Raw genomic sequence first — 17,398 nt, forward strand, 5'->3', positions numbered from 1 at the left:
AAGGAACTACTGCTAGCTTCTTACTTTTTCCCTAATCTTCCTACTGCCTACATTGTACTTTCAGTCAGTGCTCCACCACTCCCACTACTACTGCCTCATATATTTCTTTTTGGGCCCCAAAATCTATTTCACATGTACAGAAACCCAAAATTAACAAATTTAAAACAAAATTTATAATTTTTTGTAGTAAAGCCCAAATCCTATATGCATTTGTGTATGTTTAAACCTTAGGCTTAAATCTTTTTTTTTTTTTTTTAAGATTTACTTATTTATTTGAAAGAGTTACACAGTAACACAGAGAGAGGAGAGGTAGAGAGAGAGAGAGAGGTCTTCCATCTGTTGGTTGCAATTGGCTGCAACAGCCGGAGCTGTGCTGGTCCGAAGCCAGGAGCCAGGAGCTTACTCTGGGTCTCCCACATGGGTACAGGGGCCCAAGAACTTGGGCCATCTTCTGCTGCTTTCCCAGGCGATAGCAGAGAGCTGGATCGGAAGTGGAGTAGCCAGGTGTTGAACCAGCGCCCATATGGAATGCGGCGCTTCAGGCCAGGGCGTTAACCCACTGCGCCACAGCGCCAGCCCCGGACTTAAATCTTAAAATCTAAATGTGAGGAGGCAACCAAAGAATATTTTAGGAATAACCCCTGAAAGTAAAATTAGGCAAAAGCCAGCTTGGTCACATCTGTCAGGTGTATAAAGAATTGCTAGTTAGGCACTACTTCCTTTATTTACATTAGTATCTAGCCATGAACATAAATCTTTTTTAAAAAAAAAAATTTTATTATTTGAAAGTCAGAGCTACACACAGAGAGGAGAAGCAGAAAGAGAGAGGTCTTCCATCCACTGGTTCACTCCCCAGTTCGCCACAACAGCCAGAGCTGCACCCATCTGAAGCCAGGAGCCAAGAGCTTCTTCTGGGTCTCCCACACAGGTGCAGGGCCCCAAGGACTTGGGCCATCTTCTACTGCTTTCCCAGGCCAAAGCAGAGAGCTGGATCAGAAGTGGAGCAGCTGGGACCCGAACCAGTGCCTATATGGGATGCTGGCACTGCAGGCAGTGGCTTTACTCGCTACACCACAGCACCGGCCCCACATAAATCTTTTATATTGGATACCACTTAACAAAATCAGGTACAGTGATCCAATTTCACCTCTGTCTAAAATAACTCAGCCACCAGAACACTGAGATTCCAGTCCCAGACTCATTATTAGATAGCTATGATATTATTGACAAGTCAAACTTTTGCAACCTTATTTCTTCATCTAAAAAATAGAAGAAAGTAACATTGACCACCCTCCTTCACATAGTAGCACTGAAAATAAAGCCAGGTAAATATTGGATGGGAACATTTCTTCCTTTTTCTTTATTTAATGAATGCATTTTTTCATAGATACAACTTCAGGAATACAGTAGTTCTTTCCCCCATACTCATTCTCCACCCCCCACCAACTCCCATCCCACCTCCCTCTCCCTCTCCCATCTCCTTCTTCATTATGGTTCATTTTTAGTTTGACTTTATATACAGAGGACCAACTCCATGCTAAGCAAAGACTTCAACAATTTGCACCCACACACATACACAACATATAGGGTACAGTTTGGGAACAAAATTTGCAGTTGATTCTCATCGTACAGCTCATTAGGGATGGGGGTCCTATATGGGGAGTAAATGCACAATGACTTCTGTAGGAACATTCTTTCAAAACTTGAGTATCATTATGCAAAAGTAAAATATTGTTGTGATAATTTTAGTGTTATAGTAATAAATGCTCTTGTTATTAGTAGCAGCAGTAAATAACTGAAAGACTTTATTTTCATACAGTCTCACAGCAAAATCCCTGAAGACTACATATTAGAATCTTCGGAAACATTAACAGAAAAAATCCATCTGGCATATCACTGTGTTCAGCAAAAGGCAGGGAGAGAGACAAGGAGAGGATGGTCTTCTTTCAAAGAAAAAAAGATGGGACATGCATTTGGCACAGTGGTTAAGACACTGCTTGGGTTGCCCACATCTTGTATCAGAGTGCTGGGGTTTGAGTTCCAGCTCTGCTTCCAATTCGTTTCCTGTTAATTTGCACCCTGGGAAGCAGTAGGTGATGGCTCAAGTCCTATATCCCTGCCACTGACGTGGGAGATCCAGATTACAATCTTAGCTCCTGGTTTCTTCAGCCAGGTCCAGCCTGACTTCTGTAGGCATTTGAGGAGTCAACTGGTGGATGGAAGATCGATCTCTCTCTCTCTCTCATAAATAAATAATTTTTTTTAAATTAAACTGTCAAGCTTAAGAAAGAAAAAGAGGGAGAAAGGAGGAGGAAGAAGAAAAGAGAGAAAGAGGGAGACGGAGCATATGGGGAAATTGGAGCAAAGGGAGGTGAGAGAAGTCAGGAGAATGGGAAGGGAAAGACGACCTTAACTGACCACCTGGGTCCTCCTGAAACTCCCTTTGTTAGAGTTACCAAATGGGTTCTTCTGGAAGGGATACTTCAGCGAGAGACCATTTGGAGCACTAACTGAACTCAGTAATCAGCTGTCCATCCTGTCTGGGATGTGTTCTGATCTTCACAGGTGGCCCTTGGGGAATGAGACCACAAAGAAAGCAGATTTTATGGCAACACTAAATAAAATTTGCAGAAAACGGGCAAGGAAATCTCTGGCTCAGTGGTGAGTCATTGTTTTGTGTGAGAGCCAACTTTGGGGAAAATGTTTCTGGTAGCATTTTATTTAAATTCTAAATGAAACCACTTTCTTTTATCCAATCTCTGGGAGAAAATATATATATTTTTATGATCCATATTACCTATTAAATAGAAAAATGTCAATGAGTAAATTAGCATAGCTTCTTAAGCATTTAATTTTTTTATAGTTTTTTTTTTAATTTAATAAAGGTGAATTTACAAAGTGCAACTTTTGTATTGTTGTGGCTCCCCCCCAACCTCCCTCCCTCCCATGGCCCTCCCCTCTCCCACTCCCTCTCCCATCCCGCCCTTCATCAAGTTTCATTTTCAATTACCTTCATATACTGAAGATCAACTTAGTATATACTAAGCAAGGATTTCAACAGGCTGCACTCACACAACCGAACCAGGAATAGGGTATTGTTTGACTAGTAGTGTTGTTTTTAAGTTTCATAGTTAAACACATTAAGGACAGAGATCTTACGTGGGGAGCATGTACCGAGTGACTCCCGTTGTTGATTTAACAGTTGGCACTCTTATTTATGATGTCAGCAATCACCCGAGACTCTTGCTATGAGCTGTCTAGGCTATGGAAGCCGCTTGAGTTCACCAACTCTGAACTTGTTTAGTCAAGGCCGTATCACAGTGGAGGTTCCTTCCTCCCTTCAGAGAAAGGCACCTCTCTCCTTGATGGCCTGATCCTTCAAGCATTTAATTTTTAATATCTGAATATAGCTGAAGATTAGCGAAACAGAAGCAGTCTTGGAGTTTTATTTTTATTTTGATTAGCAGCATTGGAGAACTAGTACAGTGAAAGTGGCTGGGGTTCAGAAAAGGAGAAGGAAGCTGAAAAGGAGGAATAAAACACAAACGTATCAAATAGTAATTGAGAGATGCAGATTTTCTATATTCTCTTTTGAAAGAAACAAAGGGCTTAAATTTCATAGGATTTAATTAGGACATTTTTTTGGGGGGAGATATATGAAAAAACAAAAACACTTTAAAACACATCCAGGATAATCCATAGAGGAACAAGACCCATTCCTTTCTCTCTCTCTCTCTCTCTCTCTCTCTGTCCCTCCTTCTCTCGCTTGATCTTACACACATACACACATCCATCATTAATAGTTCCTGAGGTTTATCTTTCATTTATCTGTTTTCTCCTTTAAAAAGCCTAGGATTATTCCCTTTTTTATATGTTTTGGAAGAAAATGTAGGTGCAATATTAAGGAAATGAGCTTAATAACTTACTAAGTGAAGTAGAAAGTCTAACCCTACAATTAATAGTTTACGATTTTGTTGTTGTTGTCTTGAATTACTTAGGAAAAAGAGGATAGACAGAGGGAGAGAGTAAAAATCACTAGGTTGGTGAGAATGAAACATGGCTGCACCCTTACCAAGAGCCAAAAGGCACAGCCCCGTAATGCAGAGGGGCCTGAGCTGGTTTCAACTGTAGGACCAGCACTGATTTCAGACAGCATTCTGCTCTTTCAGCTGAAAATATGGGAAATGGAGTGGCACAAATAAGTACCCTCCTTGACTATCCCAAATATCTCAGATAATGAATGTGCCCTTCACCCTGCTGGATTGAAGCCCACTGTTCCACTCTATGCAGATGAAGGAGGATCCTTTTGAGCAGTAAAAATAGAAGGATAAGGTGATTATCTATATTATATCATATAGATAATATTCTTTTCTAATTAAAAAGCAATTAATTAGGAAAAGTAATGTTTTTAAAAGTAATGTTCAATGTAGCAAAATTAGAACATACAAAAATAATAAATAAAAATAGTTCAAGATTCCAGCCCATATAGAGATGCAGATAAAATTTATTGTATTTCTACCTAATACTTTTTTCCTTAATACTAGACTGTCTTTGCTTAGTACAAGAAAAATCTAGTCATTTGATGCTTTCAGCACAGGAAATGAAAGAAAACACAAAAATGACACAAAGAGAGAGAAACAATAACTGCATCCAGTTGAGCTGTGGGAAGCTGTACCGGCATCCGCAAGTGAGTAGCAGAAGAAAGCAAGCAGTTGTGAGAAATCAGCAGAGTGCAGTGGGAAGCACAAGGGACTGTGTCCTGCACTGACAGCTGCCTCCTCCATGATGTTCAGGAAGTTGTTTTCCTCCTCTAAGCTTCATTTTCCTCATCTTTGAAATAGAGGAGATTTGGGGCCAGCTCTGTGGCATAGTGGGTAAAGCTGCCACCTGCAGTGCCAGATCTCTTTCTCTCTCTCTCTCTCCCTTTCAAATAAAATAGAGTAGTTCAGGGCAGGCATTTAGCCTAGCATTTAAGGCACCCGTGTCCCATATTGGAGTACCTGGATTTAATTCCTGGCTCATGCTCCTCACTCTAGCTTCTAGTTAATGCAGACCCTGAGTACTAATGGCTCAAATAATTAGGTCCCTGCCACCCACATGTAAGACCTGGACTGACTCCTCAACTGCCAGCTTTGACCTTGGCCCAGCCATTGCAGGAATTTGGTGGGTGAATCAGTGGATGGAAGATTCTCTTTCTCTCTCCCTCTCTCCCTTTCTCCCTCTCTCTCCCTCAAATTGATAAATTAGTTATATAAAATAGGAGACTGCAGCTCTGCAGTTCTACAAACATTATAAGGTATTTTGCTCTGTGCTGGAGACCAAAGATGACAGGCAGAAAGTTTCTAGTCTAATGTAGTGAAATTTGCACCTTATAAATGAAAATGAAGAAAAATGTTGTGATATCCTTAAGATGCACCCTAAGTTTAGAAGAAGATAATCTGTAAATTCTTGGTTTAGTGGAGTGAACAAGATGCTACTCAAAGTTCCCCAGATTCTAAATATCTGTGATTTAGTGTCACCAAAAGTCAAGTGTGTCTTCAAGATACCACCTCTAAACCAATATTGATCATTCTCATGCTCAGAGTAATTAGTTAATTTTCTCAGGGTCCAGGAGAACCCTACTTTCAAAGAGAATGGAAACCACAGCTATGTACTCTATCACAAATTTAAATTCCCTAATTACCCAAAGCCAAGTTTTGCCAAAAATGAGCAATAAAAATCTATTCTTACTCCAAATCCTTCCCCTTCTGATTCTTCTCTTCTTAACCAGTCTACTTTAATCCAGAAACACAGCACTTTGGAACTTTCTCTTCCATCACTTATGAAAACCTATTAGGAAAGTGATAGATATAATTTACAGCCTAGTCTGTTTCTTCCAGTGATATTTGTACTAAAATTTTATATCTAATTATTTAATAAAATTTCTTTCTCTTTGTTGAAGGAATTTGGGCTGTCAATGAGTAGATGGAAAATGTAAGTGTCAATACAAAAAGACTTTCATGGGTTCCCTACATTTATACCAGATATGAGAAGCGTTCGTTAGAGAGTCTTCAAATTCTGGAACAATGAGGATTATGTTTCTTATGTGTCATTCCCCAAATTTCACTGATAAGGACGTTTTTTTCACCCTACTTGGAGCTACATATAAACATAGTTTTACACTTGATCTTAGCCAAAAGGCCAAGAAGTTGTGAACATAGTTTTAACTTTTGAGCAAATACAGAAAAAACATTCCAGTTACTTCAAGTCCTGAATGAAATGTAATATCCAAAAATCATTTCAAGGGCTGGAAGAGGGAATTTTTTTGCTTTGTTTCTGTCTTTCAGTGAAGCTGAAAGGATTCAGGAAGGTTATTTCATTTTAAATGAAAAACAATTTGAATTTATAGTTGATACATTTACAGATAAATGATTTCTTCTAGATCAGTGTTGTCCAACAGAACTTCTACATTGGTGGAAATGTTCTATGACTATGCTGTCTAGTTAGTAATCACTAGCCCCTGTGGCTTTTGAGTACTTGAAATTCAGAAACTGAACTTCAGATTTTCATTAATTTTAGTTGAATTTAAGTTACACCATGTGGGTAATGGATACCACATTAACACAGTTCCAGATAATTCTTTATGGTGACAAATATAGTATTCTGACCCTGACAAAGGAACCTCATCCAAATAGACTAAGTGAATTTTTACAGTCCCAATCTTTTGTAATTATATTGGTTACCCAAAGACTACTTGTATTAACAAACCAGAAAATCTATAGAATTGACATGGAAACCCTATTGGATTAACAGCACAAACCAACATATTGCTATTTAACTAGATTCCAATAGGCCTGAGACCACCCCTCAAAGTGATACCAAGAAAGCCAACAGTGTTTTTTTATGCTTCCCCAAAATTGTGCCTGTTGGGAGTTTTTTGTGTTTCTGTGTCACCCGCTGTTACAGGAGACTTCTGAAAAATCCCCTATGACTGAAGACCACAATTTTCCTCACTAATGGAGTTAGGAGACTATGACTATTGTCTATTGTTCTTAAGCAAGACCTTTGGAGCCCTTCCAAGAAATAATTTCAAATTCTGTTATGAGGGAAGAGAATTACACATGTCTAAAAGTCCTTTGTTAAAAATTTGTTTTTTGATAAGTATGTCTTTATATAAAGGCTTTTTATTAAAAATCCCCCTTTGAGATTATGTTTGCTAACTTTTCTGATATATTTCTATTTAACAAAGAAAAGATGAGGACAAAGCTTTTCCATCAGTGTTCCAAAAAAGATAAGATTAATTTCTGTCCTGATTAAAATATTAAGGAGGTCCAACCATTGCCACTGCCCATTTTCGGAGTAGTTGTGATTGCCAGGACCTCAATTACCTATTCCTTGTAACCCAAAGTCCAATGAGTTCAACTCATTGCAGAGGCCACTATTTGCAAGAGCAAATCTGCAGAGATCTCTGACCAGCCTCCTCATACCTACTTCCATTGTCACATGGAGAGAATAGAATTCATTAGAGATTTACCTGTAGAGCTAGAAATCCTCCCCTTTATAGAATACTGAGGGGTATAGAAAAGAGGTCTGGACCTTGGCTGCCCTGGGGAAGGGTCCTAGGAAACAGATTGCAGAAACTTTGAGGAACCTTTGGCAAGAGTGCTTGGTTTCCTGAGTTGTTAAGAAAGTTGTTAGGAAACTGAGGACTGTAGTGAAGGAAGAATATTTGTTTTAGACAATAACAGATGCTGGTATGAATAAAAACAGGTGGTAGCAATCACTTCCTAGGCAGGAGCCCAGAGAAAGGAATCCACACTTGGATCCTGTCTCAGTTTAAGATTCTTTGAAATGTGGCAGAGAAGTTCTCTATTGCTTTCAACAATTTTCTTGCTTTCTTTGCTTTCCCTACTCAAATCTCTGTATGCGTTTGGGCCTTGCTTTCCATACTATTTTACACCAAAAGTTGCACTTAGAGCCCATCTTATATAAACCCTTTGCTTCTTTAAAACTGAGGAAATGAAGCCAGACTTGCTAAGGGTCAGCCAGTTATTACCTGAACTCCTGGCCCAGGGCTTGCCACAAAGTTCCAGTTTCCACAAGAGCAGCCAAGCAACTCTGCTTCCAGGCTCCTTCTCCTTTATGTTATAAGATGATAGAAGTTGGAGACTATACATTTGTGCTAAGAATGTATAGGTTCCTCAGGACTTTGGGTCAGCCCTGTCTTGCACTGTGTTGTACTTGTGCTTTAATTCAACAGATATTTACTAAGTAACTCCAGTGTCTAAGCCTTAGTATTAAGTGTTGCTACAGCAAGTAAGAGCTTCAAACAGTTGCAGCTAAGATTCTCTCTAGAGGGTTATTTCATCCCCACCCAAACAGGAAGACCTGGGGAATGCACACAAGTACATTTCTCTAACTCCCACAATTAGTCCCTATTTACTCAGCTTCCTTTTCTTTCTGATTGCAGGTTTCCTCTTTTCTGTCTCCCTGGCGTCTTTCCTGTTGTCTCTGTTCAATGTTGAACACAAGGTTCTGGGAAAGGATTGAAAGTGCTTAGGGTGTGACTCCACAAGCCAAATCTTGCACATGGGGATTAGGAAAAAGATGACTGATTCTTGCAGTTCTGGTCTTATTTGGGCCTAGGTTGGGAGTGTGTGGATTCTGAAATAAAGAGAAAGAGCATATAACTGAGGTGGTACAGAATTGTTGATATAAAAGCTGGTCCCTGTTTGAAGATAATCCACTCTGTAACACACACATGCACGCATGCACCTGCGCACACAGACACCCAGTTGACCTGGCATGCTCTCTCTTCGGAGCTTGCCCTCCTCCTCCAACCTTTCTTCTCATCACCACTGTCTCCACCCTAGTACAAGTCACTCTCATTTCTTTGGACTCAACAGGTCTCTGTAGCCTTCAGACTGGTCTTTTCATGCCTATTGTTGTCTCACTTTGAGTCTTTTTCCATTCTGTACTTTGTGTGAACTTTCAAAAATGTGTTCCTTCCTGGTATGCCATGACTCAAATCATGAATGGGTCTCATTAGGCCATGCACAAAAAGGCTTCCGTCTACTTCCCTAGCTTTCTCAGTCTTCACCCACTTGGCAGCCACTACCAGCCCTGACGCCAGCCTTCGTACCCCTACTTTTCCTTCAGTGCTCAACTCAAATGTCTCTTCTCCAAAGGAGACTTCCCTCCCACCCTAGACTATTAAAGATATCCCCCTGGCATCTTCACTTCTTCACACTGCTTTTACAGTTGGGATTGTACAATTATTGTTTAACAACTGTCTCTCTGGTCAGAATATAAACTTAGGGGTTGGCACTATGGAGCAGATAAAGCCTCGCCTGCAGCACCAGCATCCCATGTGGGTGCTGGTTCTAGTCCCAGCTGCTCCTCTTCCAATCCAGCTGTCTGCTGTGGCCTGGGAAGGCAGTGGAGGATGGCCCAGGTGCTTGGGCCCTTGCACCTGGGGGACCCAGGGGAGGCTCCTGGCTCTTGGCTTCAGATCAGCTTCAGCTCCAGCCATTGCAGCCATTTTGGGGGTGGAGCAGTGGATGGAAGACCTTCCTCTCTGTCTCTCCCTCTGTCTGTAACTCTGCCTCTCAAATAGATAAAAATCTTAAAAAAAAAAGAAGAAGAAGGAGGAGGAGGATGAGGAAGAGGAGGAGGAGGAGAAGAAGAAGAAGGGAAGGAGGAAGGAAGGAAGGAAGGAAGGAAGGGAGGGAATGAGGGAGGGAGGGAGGGAGGGAGGGAGGAAGGAAGGAAGGAAGGAAGGAAGGAAGGAAGGAAGGAAGGAGAAAAAGAAGAGTACCATAGCCATCTTGTTCACAGCTTTCTCCCAGTGCCCAGCACAAAGGTGGAGATTGTTAAATACTTGTTGAACAAATGGCCACATTCGTATTGTAGAGATTCATGTGGACTCTTCTTTGACAGGGTTCCTGGAGCAGAAGGAACCTACCCTATTTGAGTGTAGTCTTTGTATTGTTAGACTTTTAACTTTGCTTTAGATTATTATTATCTTCTGTGTTTTTATGTGTCATTGCCAAAGGTGAGAAAGAGCTCACAGGTGGAAATGCAGCTGGCAGGTGCAGCCATACCAGTGTCCTCAGAACACACCCTGTGTTTTCCCATTTCCCTTAGATACTGGAACCACTTAACAGCCTTAGAATGACAAGTCTTAAATTCTGATTCTCAGACAACTGAACTAAGTTCTCCTAAAGGCACCAACCACATACCACTTTGTCTCTGAAAGCCTACCTCTTCTTGTCAGAGTTTCCCTCCTCTTGCCAAAGCACTTTTTTTCTACTCATGTTTAGCAGTTATGGTATAGTTGTTTTGATACCCATCTGCCTAACCTGTTGGACACTGATCTCCAAGGGCAGGTATGCTGGAGTGATGTATTATCCGAATCATCTTTGTATCCTCAGCATTTATCCCAATATTGGGTGTTTGTTAAATGAAATGAATTTTTTATTGGCATAGTAGTCGAGTTCTTTAATCTATCATTTCTATTCAATTCCATAATATATCCTCCCTCACATCCACCAAAAAGTAGAGAACAGAGACATTCTGTCCTCTTTGCCCTTCTTGTGAAAATTACTGAGAAAGAAGAAAGAAGCAGGGAGGCTTACAAACATAGAGAACAAACCAAGAAATGCAAATACATACATACATTGGGTGTGGTGTATGTTTAAAACTCTACAGCTTTTCCTCAAATCACAAGTGTAAAATGCCAAGGGCATCTGGCCAAGGGAAGCTGCTGAAACTGACATTTCAAAATAAGTAAATAAATAAACATAAAAAAGGAAAAAGCAATAGTTCACATGATAATTTGAAAGCTCCTTATTGTTAATTCTTGGAAGAAGCACAATACTGCACATTGTAGTCTTTGAGGTAGAAATCATCTTCCATAATGCATAAACATCTAAAAATAATGTATTCACCAAATCCTTATATTAGTTTCTAATCCCATTTCTGCACCTATCTATCAAAGTCAGATGGGTCAAGTCAGATTACTATCTACAGTTCGTTGTGTTGCTTATGGGACCTCTCATTACAGATTTAAAAGTAGAAAGCCTCCTAAAGGAGCTTCCTTTTGTTAAATCACCCGCACTGAACCACAGATGAACGTGGGGAAGGATGCAGGAGGCCTTGACAGTCAGGTGAAATTATATTGCTGCCGTCATTGAAGATATGGTATCACATCACATCTAAGGAAACAAACCTTTTTCAGATGAAACTCCTTCTTGCTAAACATCAGTTAATTTTCATTCAAGTGTTTCTTTTTTTTTTAAATGGCATTTAATTAAAAAATATATAGGAGGCTATTGTTTTGGACTAAGCTTCTGTACTGGGCCCCAAAAGAGCAGATTAAAAATCCAAGTGGAGTCACTCATGCCAAAGTTCCATGTTACCAAACCAAAACTAAGCTGTTGACGTGACCTTCAGGAGAAAGACTAACAACCAAATTTCTCAAACAGGCCAGTTTCAGTTGGCATGATAACAAAGTTCCCTCTGCCTTAATCCTTACACAAAATAGGTAATCTGCAGTAACACGTTGTTAACCCACCAAGTATTTTTCTACTGTGGTCTCCTCATTGCTGCCTTAGAAGAAAAAACTGTGAAATGACCCATTCTCTCTTGGTTCTTTGTCTCTGCTTTTTCCATCTCTTCTCTGTCAATGAAACTGCCATCTTCTACTCAGCCCATCAGAACACTTATTCTTTTTTTTTCTTTTTTTTAAACTTTCATTTAATATCAATTTTGAAAGTACAACTTTTGGATTATAGCAGTTTCCCCCCCATAACCACCTTCCCACCTGCAAACCATCCCATCTCCTACTCTCCCATCCCATTCTTCATTAATATACATTTTTAATTATCTTTATATACAGATCAACTTAGTATATGCTAAGTAAAGATTTCAACAGTTTGCACCCACACAGACACACAAAGTATAAGGTACTGTTTGAATACTAGTTTTACTGTTAATTCACATAGTACAACACCTTAAAGACAGAGATCCTACATGGGGAATAAGTGCACAGTGACTCCTGTTAGAACCCTTAATCTATTTTATGGAGTAAAGTGGTACCTGATTCTAGAAGCCAATTAAGTTCTTTGAATTCTTTTTTTTTTTTTTAAGATTTATTTTATTTATTTGAAAGGCAGAGCTATAGAGAGAGAGAGGGAGAGACAGGGAGAGAGATCTTCCATCCACTGGTTCACTCCCCAAATGGCCGCAACTACTAAGGCTGGGCCAGGCAGAAGCCAGGAGCCAGGAGCTTCATCTGGGCCACCCATGTGGGTGCAAGGGCCCAAGCACTTAGGCCATCCTCTGCTGCTTTCCCAGGCACTTTAGCAAGGAGCTGAATCGGAAGTGGAGTAGCCGGGACTCAAATCACTGCAGGCAGTGGCTGAACCTGCTTAGCTACAATGCCGGCCCCTTTAAGTTCTTGTGATCGTTTCCTTTGACAGATCAAAATCCTGTTACTCTAGTAATGTGATAGGGCAGAACTGTTCATCAGGAAGCCTGCGCTCTAGATCTGGCTGAGCTGCTATAAGCTGTGCTGTCTTAAACTCTTCATATTGACAGTTGCCACTTAGTGGGCACAACTCTGCTCTCTGTGATAGGCACATTACAGATATTGTTCTTTTACATTCTCAAATAACTGTTCATGATCAGTGCCATTAGCCTCGTTATACAGATGACTACAATGGGCACAGAGAAGTTAAGTGCATTATGTCTCTCCATATCCAGGAGGGACTGATTTCAAGACCCCCTTCATATACCAAAATCTGCAGATGCTCAAGCCCTTTTATAAAATGGGGTCGTATTTGCATATAACCCATGTATACCCTTCCTCTCTTACACTTTCTTTTTTCTTTTAAATATTATTTATTTAGGGGCCCAGCGCCGTGGCTCACTTGGCTAATCCTCCTCCTGCGGCACCGGCATCCCATATGGGCACCAGGTTCTAGTCCTGGTTGCTCCTCTTCCAGTCCAGCTCTCTGTTGTGGCCCGGGAAGGCAGTGGAGGATGGCCCAAGTGCTTGGGCCCTGCACCCACATGGGAGACCAGGAAGAGGCACCTGGCTCCTGGTTTCGGATCGGCACAGCACCGGCCGCAGCGGCCATTTGGGGGGTAAACCAACGGAAGGAAGACCTTTCTCTCTGTCTCTCTCTCTCACTGTCTGTAACTCTACCTGTCAAATAAATAAATAAAAAACCTTTAAAAAAAGATTATTTATTTATTTGAAAGGCAGAGTTACAGAGAGGCAGAGGCAGAGAGAAAGAGGTCTTCCATCCTCTGGTTCACTCCCCAGATGGCCGCAATGGCCGGAGCTGCACAGATCTGAAGCCAGGAGCAAGGAGATTCTTTAGGGTCTCCCACGCAGGTGCAGGGGCCCAATTACTTGGGCCATCTTCTGCTGCTTTCCCAGGCCATAGCAGATAGCTGGATCGGAAGTGGAGTAGCCAGGACTAGAACCAGTGCCATATGGGAAGCCGGCACTGCAGGCAGTGACTTTACCCGCCACGCCACAGCGGCCGCCACTCCCCTTACACTTTCAATTAGTCACCTCTAGGTTTTGTATAATACTTACTACAGTGTAAACGTTGTTAAGGAGTAATTACAAGAAAAAGTCTATACATGTTCAGGACAGAGTTCTTTTCTTTCGAATATTTTCAGTCAAATATTTTCTATAGTTGGTTGCATCCACAAGAACAGAACCAATGGAAAGAGAGGCTGCCTGTCATTTGTCCCAGGTCACTTGACTAATGTAGTAAGTGAGTTCCCAAAGTCCTTGCTTTTCTCATGCACTGAATTTTTTAGACCTTAGTTTCTTTCCAACTGTAAAATGAGGGGATTTAAGTGTATGGCCTCCAAGGGCAGTATTAAGTAAATATTAACTTATTTGTTGACTTGTTATGGGAAATTTTACACATGCACAGTACAGTGACTCATCCCTCAGCCACAACTGTCATCACCTCCCAGCAGCTCTTTTTTCATCTCTACCTACCTACCTGCTGTCGGGCCCACCCCCACTGCCACTGTATCACAGTGAAGCAGTCCGGAAGCATTGGAACTACAAATATTATGTCAGTATTCATATGAAAGGAAAAAATTAGGGGACAGAAATTAGGTATTGGCAGTTCTTCCATTTTCACTTGTGTGTGAATTTTTGATATAAAATATTCAGGGGCTTAAAGCATTCAAGAAAGTTAAAAGCTTCATGACCAAATTTCAGCAGTTTATAATAATTATAAATAAATTGTTCGGAGCCAGCACTGTGGCGCAACGGGTTAACGCCCTAGCCTGAAGCACTGGCATCCCATATGAGCACCGGTTCGAGACCCAGCTGCTCCACTTCCGATCCAGCTCTGTGCTATGGCCTAGGAAAGCAGTAGAAGATGGCCCAAGTCCTCGGGCCCCTGCACCCACCTGGGAGACCCAGAGGAAGTTCCTTGGCTCCTGGCTTCGGATCGGTGCAGCTCTGGCTATTGCAGCCAATTGGGGAATGAACCAGTGGATGGAAGACCTCTCTCTCTCTCTCTCCCTTTCTCTATCTCCCTCTGCGTAACTCTGACTTTCGAATAAATAAATAAATCTTTAAAAAAGAGTTGTTCAAATTTTCTGGACAGTGCCAGCAGTTTTGAAAATGTGACCACAATACCATTAGCATACCTAAAATATTAACAATAATTTCTTAATATCATCAGATATTCTGTATTTATGTTTTCCTGGTTTTCTCTTTTTTCTAATAGTTTAGTGTATTTTAATAGCAAACTTACAGAAACATCAGGGAAGACAGACAACAATAAAAACATGTACTCATAGGCACAGCAACTCAGAAAAGCATAACAAATGTATTATACCTACTATATGATAAAAATGCTACTAACACCATTTAGTTGCTATCAATAATAAAGTTTTTTTTAATTCTGTTGTGGCATAGTCCAGAAAAAATTAACAGGTTGATTTGTGCTACAAAGTTAAACTGCTGAAACTTGTTCACAGAAACATTTGCCTTGCATGAATGCTTTATGTCCCTGCTTTATATTAAAAATTCACACACAAGTGAAAATGGAAAACTGCCAACACCTAGTCCCCTATTGATATTCAAATGAGCATACTTGATCCCGTGGTGGAAAAAATACCTAACATTCAAAATTTCCAATAATGGGAAGATCTTCTTTTTGAGAATGAAATATTGGAATGGTTCCCATCACAGTGGATTCCTACACACCCTACACATGTGCAGAATGTTAGCTGGGTGTCTCTTGGTATAATTGTTAACACGTTGCGCATGGATAGCTCAGAGCTTGATGTCTTCAAAAAGGCCAACCACATAGACTTTATCAGCCTCTGCAAAGCACCCAATAGCTGTGCTTTGGAGGCACAGACCTGTTTTGAAGTTCTGGGCAAATTCTCCTACCAGACACTAGTAAGGAAGTTTGCACAAAAGTTAAGAAGACTTCTGATAACATCTGGTTTCACAGAGGACCAAAGTACCTTTCCCTGTAACAATGAGGTTTCTTTATTGCTCTGGTAGAAAGTGATTTAAGTTCTTTTTTTACCCAACAGGAACTTTTATAATCATTCAGTGAAGATACTGTTTTCCTTTCTTACCCCTACAAGCCTTTATTTATACACATTTCTGGAAACTTCACAATAACACAAGTGATGATTTTATATGATTCTGGAAGTTCTAGCCAAAATAATAAGCTAAAAACATGAGTTATAACTATGGGGAAACAAAATTATCAGTACCTGGAACCAATATGATTACAAGCAAATAAAAAGGTAGAATAAGAAAATTATGAGTACAAACTTGTAAGCCTAACAGACTTTAAAATCTATTTTGGTGGAGCCAGCTAACAAGCTGGGATCAATCAGTAAATGTAATTGAATTTAAATATAATTAATTGTATCATTTTCAGCTCTTTTAAATTTAATTCCACTGAATTTCTTAAGAATTACTTAGAACGACAGATGTCTGTGATACTGCCTTCCCCCAAATCTCTTTCTTAAGAACTGATATTAGGTGTTTAAATCCAATTGAAAAATTATCCCAGTAAAAAATAAGAGTGGGAATAAGAGAGGATGGAGATATACAGTTTGACACACATTCCCACAGACTTACCCCTAAGGGTAAAGCTAAAAACTTGCTTTGGGACTCCAAATCCTATTAAGCTGGGTGGTACTAATGCTGTCTTACTAGTTAAAGTGATCATTTTAAGTGTGTGACTGATCATAAAGATAGGAATAAGTGTCAAAGGGATCACATAAATAAGACCAAGTGTCTGCTAATAACAACAGATAGAATTAAAAAGGGGAAAATGATCTAACATGGGAAGCAGGCCATACAGCAGACTCATAGAATGACAAATGCCCTAAACAGCACTCTGGCCTCAGAATCAGCCCTTTAGGCATTTGGATCTGGCTGAAAAGCCCATGAGAGCATCTCAGGCATGGAAAGCCAAGACACTGTGGGAAAAACTGACCTACATGAAGGATTTCTGTGAGTGAGATCCCAGTGGAAAGAAGGGGCCATCAAAGAAGGAGGTAACCTTTCTCTGAAAAGAGAACTTCCACTTTGTTTATGGCCTTGTCTAAATACTGACGGAATCTGTGAACTCAAAAGGCTTACATAGCCTTAGCAGCTCATGACAAGAGCCTCGGGTGATCACTGACATCATAAATAAGCATGTCAATTTTTTAAAAAAAGATTTACTTATTTATCTGAAAGAGTTACATACAGAGAGAGAGTGAGAGAGAGAGAGAGAGAGGTCTTCTATCCACTGATTCACTCCCCAATTGACCACAACAGCTGGAGCTGCGCCAATCGGAAGCCAGGAGCCAGGAGCTTCTTCTGGGTCTCCCACATGGGTGCAGGGGCCCAAGGATTTGGGCCATCTTTTACTGCTTTCCCAGGCCATAGCAGAGAGCTGGATTGGAGTACAGCAGCTGGGTCTCAAACTGGCACCCATATGGGTTGCCGGTACTGCGGGCAGCAGCTTTACCTGCTACACCACAGCTCCGGCCCCAGTGTCAGTTGTTAAATCAACAACATGAGTCACTGAGTACTTGTTCCCCATGTAGGACCTCTGTTCTTAATGAGTTGTACTATGAGAATTAATGGTAAAACTGCTCTTCAAACAGTACTTTATACTTTGTGTGTCTGTGTGGGTGCAAACTATTGAAATCTTTACTTAGTATAGAGTTGGTCTTCTGTATATAAAGTTAGTTAAAAATGAATATTAATGAAGAATGGGATAGGAGAGAGAGTAGGAGGTGAGACAGGAGTGAGGGTGGGAGGGCAGGTATTGGGGGGAAGAACCACTGTATTCCTAAAGCTGTACCTATGAAATTTATATTTATTAAATAAAAGCTTTCTAAAAAAAAAAAGAGA

General features: G+C 40.6%; 1 protein-coding gene across 21 annotated transcripts in view; it reads left to right on the top strand.

Annotated features, from left to right (window-relative positions):
• The window catches only part of NFE2L2 (NFE2 like bZIP transcription factor 2), a 186,040-nt gene that overhangs the window by 37,508 nt on the left and 131,134 nt on the right, over positions 1-17,398 (top strand). For 7 of the 21 annotated variants that reach the window (XM_051849403.2, XM_070070631.1, XM_070070638.1 and 4 more), the window contains one exon: positions 2,566-2,661. The exons of the other annotated variants lie outside the window; for them this stretch is intronic. The gene's annotated coding sequence lies outside the window, so the exon portion shown is untranslated. The remainder of the gene's footprint in view (positions 1-2,565; positions 2,662-17,398) is intronic. 21 annotated transcript variants of the gene reach the window in all.

The sequence above is a fragment of the Oryctolagus cuniculus genome, chromosome 3, assembly GCF_964237555.1.
Source record: "Oryctolagus cuniculus chromosome 3, mOryCun1.1, whole genome shotgun sequence".
Lineage (NCBI taxonomy): Eukaryota > Metazoa > Chordata > Mammalia > Lagomorpha > Leporidae > Oryctolagus > Oryctolagus cuniculus.